Here is a 9,427-nt window from a genome sequence, read left to right as displayed (position 1 = left end):
GTAATGTGCGATCTGAAGGATTACTGCACTGATTACTTACAGGCAGGATCAAAAGACACAGGATTACTGACTCTGAAGCACCCTATTTCACAGCCTTCGTATTACGAAGTTCATATTTCGGCATTCTATTATTTAAAACAGCTGTATTCTTGTGAGTGAAGACATTATTGATAATAAATGAAAGTGCAAAGCAACGCGATTCGTAATGCTTCGGACATCGCGCCTCACTGCGCTTACGTGATTGCGCATGCCCGTATCATCATAACGCTGAGCTGAAAAAGCAATACGGCGTTCGGCACTGTTTAGAGCCCGTACGGAACCGCAGAGTTCACGAACCTGTTACGAACGCTGCCGGACGACATATTCAACGTTAAAACCACTCTAGTAAATCTAATCAGAGCCGCAAGTTGATCACAATGAAGATCGCGCCCGATAAACCGATGTGTCTAGTTTAGAGTATTACTATAGGTCGTCGTTGTTGAGGTGAAGAGGGGATTCATATGTTTAACACAAGCGGAATCATTTCGTTACGACGACAAAGCGGGCAATAGAGGATGACGTAGAAGTGAAAACAGATCATTTACAGAGAAGAGGCAGTTAAATGACTTGAATAATGCAAACGATATCCATGCGAAAAGTTGTGACTGCCTTCTTATCTACGATAGGTGGTTAAGATTTGCTACGTTCGCCTCGTTGCACGCAGGTGATCCCGACATGGCAGTAGTGCTATCTGAAATGCCAGTTTCCATATAGAAAAGGGGCAACGAGTAGAGGCAAAGAGGTAGAACGATAGCTGAGCTCGAAGCTGAAGTTTGGCGTTATTGATTACGATCGATTTTCGTCCACAGTCCAACAAAATAACCGTATATGTTTTTCGTAATTACCCAGTACTGACTTGTTATTCTACTAGTTGTATAGGCAGACACTTTCTGCACTACTATTTCCTCATTTTTCTATTGTTTGTAGATATATACGTACGTAACAGCAGACAGAAGTTTTAGAAGGTGAATAACATATCTCGAACCTTCACGGACATTTCTGACCAGTACGATAATTTTTAGGCAGCTAAACATGGCCACCGAATTTTCAGTTTCGTCAACAGTTTTGATCTCTCTTGAAATGTACTAGTAGATACGCAATATATAGATCCTAACACAAGCGGAACGGTACTCTCCGTTTCGGAAAGCTCCTGCTAACGCCTATCTTATACGCGGGTCCATATAGCGAGCTTTCCGTACCATACACGATACCATAAACGAACGGTTAAGTCTTTCATGTTACCTCGTTAATGTTATTACAAATCATAAGATTGTACCTTTTTTCCAGGAATGTCTGGCCTGTGATAGACAGCAAAACCATAAAAATGGGCATATCGCTTTGTGGTTGAAACTACGACAGCTCGCCATAAATCATAACTAGCTTAAATAATTAATGAAGCATAAATTAAATGTAAGCTTTTCAACGATTGTATTGCTACCGAACCCGATTACCTTCTCGTCTGGTTAAAAGACTTGTAACGAACTTCTTCTCTTGAACAGAGCTCGTATGACACGTTTTATATAACTTGAGCTTTACTTAGAGGACCTAGTCGTCTGTCTGCAAGCTGTCACTTATATGAAGATTAACACCGCGCCGACTGGCTAGCACACAGCATTCATTGTTTGTGTGTGAAGATCACTGCAAAATGGCCTTCATTTAAAAATGATGCATCCAACACTCTTCAGTAGGTACTGGACCAAATCAAAATGAGCTAGAATTGCTTTTGAACGTCTCGTATGTGTATGTTGTGGACCTTCAACCTGGAATCGCACGTGGAGAAGTAGTTACCGCCTTTAGTAGAAGATGTGTGAGTCCAAATATCGGTAAAGTAGAAAAAACCTAACCCATTGGATTTTAAAAGGCAACAGTGAGAGAAATAAAAAAAAATGGTGGTTGAGAATACGAAGTGTAATCTTGCTTACAAACCTTAGGGACTCACACTGAAATCTAAACGGATCGAGTTCGTTACACCGCGTCACTTGCGCCTATTCGTTCGTTGTTTAGTACCAGTGATCAGTTCCTTATCAGACGTGTCTTCAGATCGAATCTCTCTATTATAGAGTTACATTATTTTACATCTTATCCGATTGTCTACCTGTTCAGTCCAAATTGATCTCCTGCTGCTTTGATCCGTAGGTTGCTAAAGTTTCATCCCGGGAAGAGCTGTGCGTAATATGGCAATGATTGGATAAATATTTTCGCGCAGGGGAGAATTTTTCTCTCATAAACCGTAATCCCAAACAGGCTGACCATCTATTAGTAAAGCGTCAAAAAACAATCAGCCAGCGGGTATTTCTAAAGGGTTTATATTGCCTGTTAAGGGCAATCGTATTTTCCGTTCGTTAACAAAACAGACGCAGTAGTTTACTGATTGTTCTGCTGCCGTTTTGGAACAAATTTTTTAAATCTACCTTCTTTGAGTAAATGGAAGTTCACAAATAAGTTGGGAACGATCCACTGTTTGTTGGCTGAGCGACATGTCGACGAAATATCTCCGTATATACGTAGCTTACATAGAGTGTTGCAGACAGTGTAACGTTTATATGCCATTAGAAAAGTCGAATACCTCTCGATACATATCTTTTGTAGGTATTGAAAATATCAAACAGCAAAGATCACAATTGTCATTTATTAAAAAAGAATATAACGCCCGCACATTATTTGCGGCCAACGGCCTAGTTATTCGACAATATGGCGGCAACAAAAAAGTGCGCAGTGACAAAATTACCGCGACCCACTCAATTTATGAGGCTAATAAAATGACGCTTATATCTTATCTAAGAGCCGCTGCGACCGACAGACGAATGGCAGCAGAGTTAGTTAGTGACAAAGTGGACCGTAGAGCTTGGTTTGAACTACGTGAACAGTTAAGCGTCGGAACTGGTACGTAAGATTGGAGTCTGCGGAAACGCATCCTCGATAAACGTCACAAATGTTATTGCAGAGGAACTAGGCAGCTGGGCAAATATTGGTTTTGCGAACTTGTAACCAAGCTCAATACACCGTGTCAACAACAGAAGTCATGATTATTACAGTACATATTGTTACGCGGAAACGCCAGTCGAGTCAACATTTTCTTCAACAGACTGCACATCCGTAATTGTCCCAACTGGGCAACTTCAAAAGCGGACTGCAAATACGACATATATGCCAGGCCATTGCATCGTGAGTGCCCGACGAGTGTGTGAATGCGTCCGATATAATTTCGCTTAAGGTAATCTACCACCTCGTGCGACCCATGTGTCGTCCATTATAATAATGTCTAAGCCTTTGAAAAACATTGCGAGCCGTCTAAAATTCAAACTTATAATATCAAACGCCTCCTTTCGAACCTGCAGAAGTCAATCGAAGCTAGTATAAGAGTTGATCGTTATCAAAACATGAAGCTTGCCCGGAGTTGCCGAAGGAGCCGCCTAGATCAATTTTTCCAAAGGAACGTTCCGGTCCTGGCACCTAGGCACGGGAAATGTATCGCGCTTCCATAAACCGCACTACGGTAGTCGGTAGATTTTACACCGACCCCCTAGCTCTCGCTCTGACAACATACAAAAACTCTTTATTCGTGCGTTGTGCCAATTCTGGACATTTATGGGCCCTGCTTTCCTCTATAAGTAACAGTGATGGCTTGCTCTAATTGAGGCGGGGAAACGTGGAGCAGCGGTTCTCCCTATTTCACATGTATGCGAAGTAATCCGTTCGATTAATCGATAGGATACTGGCTTTAGCTTCCAATCCTGAGACTTTTGCGAGCAGTCGAGGGTCTTTCCTCTGCGTTTTTCGTACCTTGTTCCGAAACCACCGTATTGGCACTAACGGTGCTCATTTTACGAATTCCCTATTCGTGTAGGACCAGGATTAACAGGTTAATCTTTACTAAAAGTGTTCTTTAGGCAAGTTTACGCATTTCTCAATGTAATGCTGTTAACCACTGTCTTGGGGTATTGCTCATTATCTTGATGCCAATATAAATACGACCGGAAGTTCCCAGCCGCCCACACTACCGCCAAGCATTTTTAACTTCACGAGTGATATTTCGGTTCCACGTCGCTGAAACGGCGGCTGGAGTATGTGATAAGTTGCTTAGAACTTTGACTTTTGCGATTACCGCATCTGTAACCTCGTTTCCGGTTTGCGCAGGAGGCAACACGGAACTGGAAATCTCGAGCTTCGACAATGGATAGGCCAGTTCATGATAAGAGCCTCAAACTAAGATTTTGCGTTGACTCAGGTTTAGAGCCAAGAAGCACAATCGTCGTTCTACACCCTCGAATTTCCGCGGCAACATTTTAACCGCAAGCCCGCGGATCCGATCGTCCCAGCGCCTAATGTACCTAAATGTAGAATACCTAATGTAAGTATCGGAGCTGTTAAGTTGATTATGACTTCGTCAAAATAGATAGGATCCATCCAGTATTTCAGAATCCCAGCGACCTCGTCCATCAGTATCTGGAATGTCGTGGGCCTATTTGCAAAACCAGAGGACGTGCCCTAAAGCCGGTAAGTGGATATATTCAGATGTGTACCTATTAGTTTGCCTTGATGTGATATGGATGGTACTGCAGGTAACATCAATAGCTTGGTCGATGCGCGGTGGCGGGCACAACCCCATCGCGCAGTGCTATTGTATGCGCTAGCCATAAAATTGCAGCGTCCTATCCTATCTCTATATAGACAACAGGAAAAGACCGTAGTATGTTCTTTCGTGCCGCAGTGTATTATGGTTCGAAACTCATCATCTCAGGCCTGTGTTCAGGCAACCAGGTGAAGTGTTCGCTATGCAGGGCGGCTTGTGCTCACTCAAGTGTATTCTATTGAACTTGCATATGGCCTTACAACATAAATGAAGCCTTAAAGATAAACCAATGGGCGGAAATACATGACACCGGTAACAGACTGCACTAGCGCGGCAAACCAGTGGGCGCAAGTCAAGAGAACAGTCTTGATGCTATAGTTTTTCAAAGTACAATACTTAGACTATTTCTACGCCCCTCAAAACTAGGTGCAGATATATCGCTCCGTGTTGGAGGCTAGTGGTCTATGGAAACGCTTAAAGACAGGGCATGTAGTTTCGAGCACTTTTCTATTAAGATCACATAGGGCCCTAAAGGTGGACTTTGCAATTGAAATCGGTCGCATATACCCAAGACTGGCCGCGCCACCGCCTGATAAGGGTGGACTTACGAGTAGTTACTTCCTGTGTCGACAGGGTCAACTCGTATATGCGGGTGCGGTTCTACGATCAGCCATTCGAGTGTTCGTTGGAGTATATCCCCGTGGGAGGCGACGAGAAAACTCAGAGTACTATGCCTGAATAAACTAAAAAAGGGGACCCCTTTATCTTTACCTAGACCGGCTAAAGCCACCTGTCGACCTATAAAACCTTGAAAACGTGTGCCAGAGTAACAGTCTCGTCAAGTATTGTGACCGCTTCTACCTACTATTCGACGTTCACACAGCTCTTCCGCGGGTACCAGAGCTCCAAAATGAAGGACAGAAGTGGTTTTTTGCCATTTGTCCGTTTGCACTCGAATGATGGAAGGAAGTGTAAATGTGAATTCAACGAAGAACAGCAGTCATTTAAACACGATCTTACCGCCTTATAGATAGGACTTACTAATAAGCCCTAAAGCCCAAAGCGATATCCAACGAACGAGCTAATCTCGTTCGTTGGATATCGCAGGGCTTTCTGAGGTTCTCGTATCTATCCGTATAATGCTCAACGAAACTATACACTAGGTGTTAATCAGATAGCGGTAAGGTCAGATGATAATGGAGGTAAAAGTACGAAAGAAGGTAAGCACTGACTGACACCAGGGCAAAGCTAACCAAAATATTTTGATTATATAAAATAACCTAACTACAAAGTAACATAAGCCATAATTACGTGAAGGATAGCAGAGACAGCAAGCACAGAGTAAATAACTGAAGAGTCTTCGCCGTAGTTGATCAAAGAACGATTTGCAAGGGAAATGTGAGTAAGAACTGATGTGTCCAACAGCGGTAGTAATCTTACGAGAAAAAATATAGCGAACCCTTTTCACTGTAGGAATAATATACACTGTGTCAACAAATGTATTTTTTCGTCGCAGCGTCACTTACCTAAATTTATATGATAGCAATGAGATCGTTTCTGCTGTAATGGAATTTTCCTTCTCAGGTCCCCCTGCACCCCGAGGCTCGAGAAGTCATATTTGTGGATGCCACTACAATATAAGCCACTTGCAAGCCTGCTCAGTAATCTAGGAAACAAGCGGCAGAGGGGGTCGCCGCTAACGAATTATATACACGACGTCGTTGATGATCAATTTCGCCCGGGGGTTTCATTTTGACCGGAAATAATTGAATATCGAGTCTGGTGAATTCATGCTCAGCGCCAGGAGCTCTGAGCTTTGTAACTACGGTTAGAATGGAGCAATGGAAATGAACAGTTGTCAGATTGCAGAACATTTCGGATTTTATAACAAGATTGTACAACAAGAGTGATATTAAATGAAGTAATGGCAGCTGCCCATTGGCCGTAGACCGCGGAGACAATATATCGAACGATTTTGTAGGAAGTCATAAAAAGTAAGCACAAGTACTAAACAGTAATTTGTTATTTTAATGAATGACACAAATATGGCGTGTTCTATTGAAAAAGTGACCGATCCTAATCTTATGCGCAGTGTTCTTCGTGTACGCTTGTCACCTGAAAAGTTCATTTGTATTTATCAAAGCTTGCCCTATATTTTATGACCTAAATTAGGAATTTTTGTCAGGCTTTCCTAAACGTATCCTATTCGTCCTGGTACGAATATTCATTGAGTTGCAGCGGTCGAGATTCGGTCGTAGTTTCTAACAGCACTATTATAATTTTACGACTCTCACGCTAGCAACTACGCCGCGACTACGTTACCATTGAATCATTTGATTCCCACCACTCCTTTTTCCTGCCATAACAGTATGTTTTGACTAAAGATTAGCATAGTAGTTGGGACGAGTTGCAAGTGTCCTGGTCTCTGTTGTTCTATAGCGGTCGCACCAAGCCTGGAAACATATCTCAGAGGTGATCGTTGCCACTGTAGCAGTTACAACGGACATCGTCAACACCGACCGCTGCAGTCGCGGGCCACTCTGGGTCACAGGAGCTGATGGACGAGTGCGCCGAGACATACTGCTTCGTTTATGCCCCGTCTCTAAACGAGAATCTGTGCGACGAAGACCAAACTGGTAAGGTGCCTACGGAAGAAGGTGTTTTTTACGAAAGGGATTGAGTGTGGGCGAAGCATTCTAAAGAACGAGAAGACGGAAGAGAAAGCCAGCTTTCAGTAGACGTTATCTGCAACAGCTGTCGTGGTCAGAACAGCCACAGCCCGTACGGACCCGAGAGCTGCCACGATGAACGTGCAGGAAGGCGCGTTGTTATGGATGAAAGGGTCACCAAATAGACGTGAATGGATCATACGGCAGGACCGAAAAGTAGGCACCGCCAGCGCAGCGGCGAGAGAACGTTACGACGTTAAATCTCCAATACGTTTCTTTGCCCTTTTCAGCTTTTCCAGTATCCGGTCACCAATGACACTAGAGGATTCGTTGCGGGCAACATCATCCGCTAGATGTCATCCAGATCCTTTTTTCGACAGCGACTACATCTGCCGATCTGATACTTCAAGAAAAAGAAATATTTGGAGAATTTGCAAGTAAAATGGGAAAAAAAAATGGGGACTCGCAAAAGCCTTGAAAAGTTACCCAGCGTTACTTAGTTGCAGCAGACCTCGAAAATCTTCAAAAATTTTCGCAATACGAATTAGTAGTGAGGTACAATCCACGCTGCTTTTCCCATTTCATGTATTAGGCATTTAATATGTTCATAAATATCAAGGGCATTTAATATGACGAGCAGACGGCTTTCCCTGCGCGATTTTAACGATCGTTTGTAAAGTAAGATGCTCCAATATACCACTCGATTTTGTTTTATGTTCGATTTTGATGTAACGCAGAGTTCGTTCATGTTTGGCAGAACAAAAACCTGTGGTAAGACTTTGTAGCAAGCCCTTAACTAAACAGTAAATCTCTTCCGAGGAAACATTTTACCGAGTAATAGAGAAATAACCCATGTAATAAAGCAATATATTCTATTTTTGAACCCCTCGTATACGGACTTTATTCGTGGTCTTTACGTATGTCATATATCGAATAGATATTAGCTACTCTCTTAGTTTCTTAAGAAGTTCAGTAATAATCTTCCTTCAACAACAAACAACAGAGAACAATTCATTCCTTTGTGGAAAAAATAGATTTTGTTTGTAAAATCTGTCTAGTGCCAGACGAGCGCATTTTCAAACTCAAATTTGATACGAAGAATATATATAATTAAAAAGACCTGAGGCGAATTAATCCTGGAACAAAAATGCGGAACGTTCAGGGTAGTTGGGATTATAAATGGGCAGACATTGTTAGCAAGACTAGAAAAACCAAAGCAATGAAGCATTATATGATAGTAGACCTTTTAGAAGCCCTACAATTATGTAACTAGCAAGCAAAGAGGGGGCTACAATGAAATTAAATGAAACTAAACCCATTGATACGAACCACGTTTCCAATTGAAAATGGATTTCCAATCTTGTATCTCTGAAATATCTCTACTACAAATTTTTAGTTTTGCACAATATACACATTAACAGGAATGTATAATTAGCTTCGAGTGGAAATAATATCGATGGTTGGTCACACTTCGTTGTCCTGTATAGCGGAGGCAAAGGAAGGCCCTTCGTTATTTAGATGTTAACAGATCTGCACACGAGCTACCTATGAAGCCCCTTAATTCTGTGACGAAGAAATTGGAAGTCGGTCCGTCCAAGCGGTCATTGCGACCGGCTGACAAATCTGTGATTGCCTTCGATTGGAAATAATCTCAACTTGGGTCGATTATAGTCATTGGTAATGTAAATGTCCCTTAGCTGATAAGAAGTGTTGTAATGATTGGGTAAAGCTTAGCATAACTTCTAAGGGAACACAGTTTTATATTTTCGTATAGTTTGAACTTGGTCCGACAAGGATCTACAACGGAACAAATACTTCTATCGTGTTCTTCACGGTAAAGCCAGTCTGGAGACCGATGCTAAATTTTCCATACGATATGCATTTTATCATCAAAAATAACAAATAGTAAAAAAATGTAGGCCTTATAATTGTGTAGTTATAAATTTTAAAAACAACGTTTTGGGCGTGGTCATACCTCAAAATATTATTTCCTAAAACACGGATTTCAGCTGGCTGGAGCTTTGTCACATCTACTTCTACGGGGGCCTAAATTAAATTTTGCTACTAACATGTTCGAGAAGTCCCTGAGGGTGACAGGTTTCAGACGGCTTGGCCAAGGTGTCGACCTGTGCGAGCACTATCGAGG

At 42.2% G+C, this 9,427-nt stretch overlaps 1 long non-coding RNA gene across 1 annotated transcript; it reads left to right on the top strand.

Annotated features, from left to right (window-relative positions):
- The first annotated feature begins 2,810 nt into the window (after positions 1-2,810).
- LOC111247308 (uncharacterized) lies at positions 2,811-8,162 on the top strand. Its single transcript, XR_002672074.2, has 3 exons — positions 2,811-3,253; positions 4,177-4,390; positions 6,197-8,162. It is a non-coding gene; the product is annotated as an uncharacterized LOC111247308 (long non-coding RNA).
- The last annotated feature ends 1,265 nt before the right edge of the window (positions 8,163-9,427 follow it).

This window comes from Varroa destructor, unplaced genomic scaffold (assembly GCF_002443255.2).
Source record: "Varroa destructor unplaced genomic scaffold, Vdes_3.0 BEIS01000003.1, whole genome shotgun sequence".
Classification (NCBI taxonomy): Eukaryota; Metazoa; Arthropoda; class Arachnida; order Mesostigmata; family Varroidae; genus Varroa; species Varroa destructor.
The sequence above is the reverse complement of the archived record's forward strand: the minus strand, read 5'-3'. Positions and strand labels throughout refer to the sequence as shown.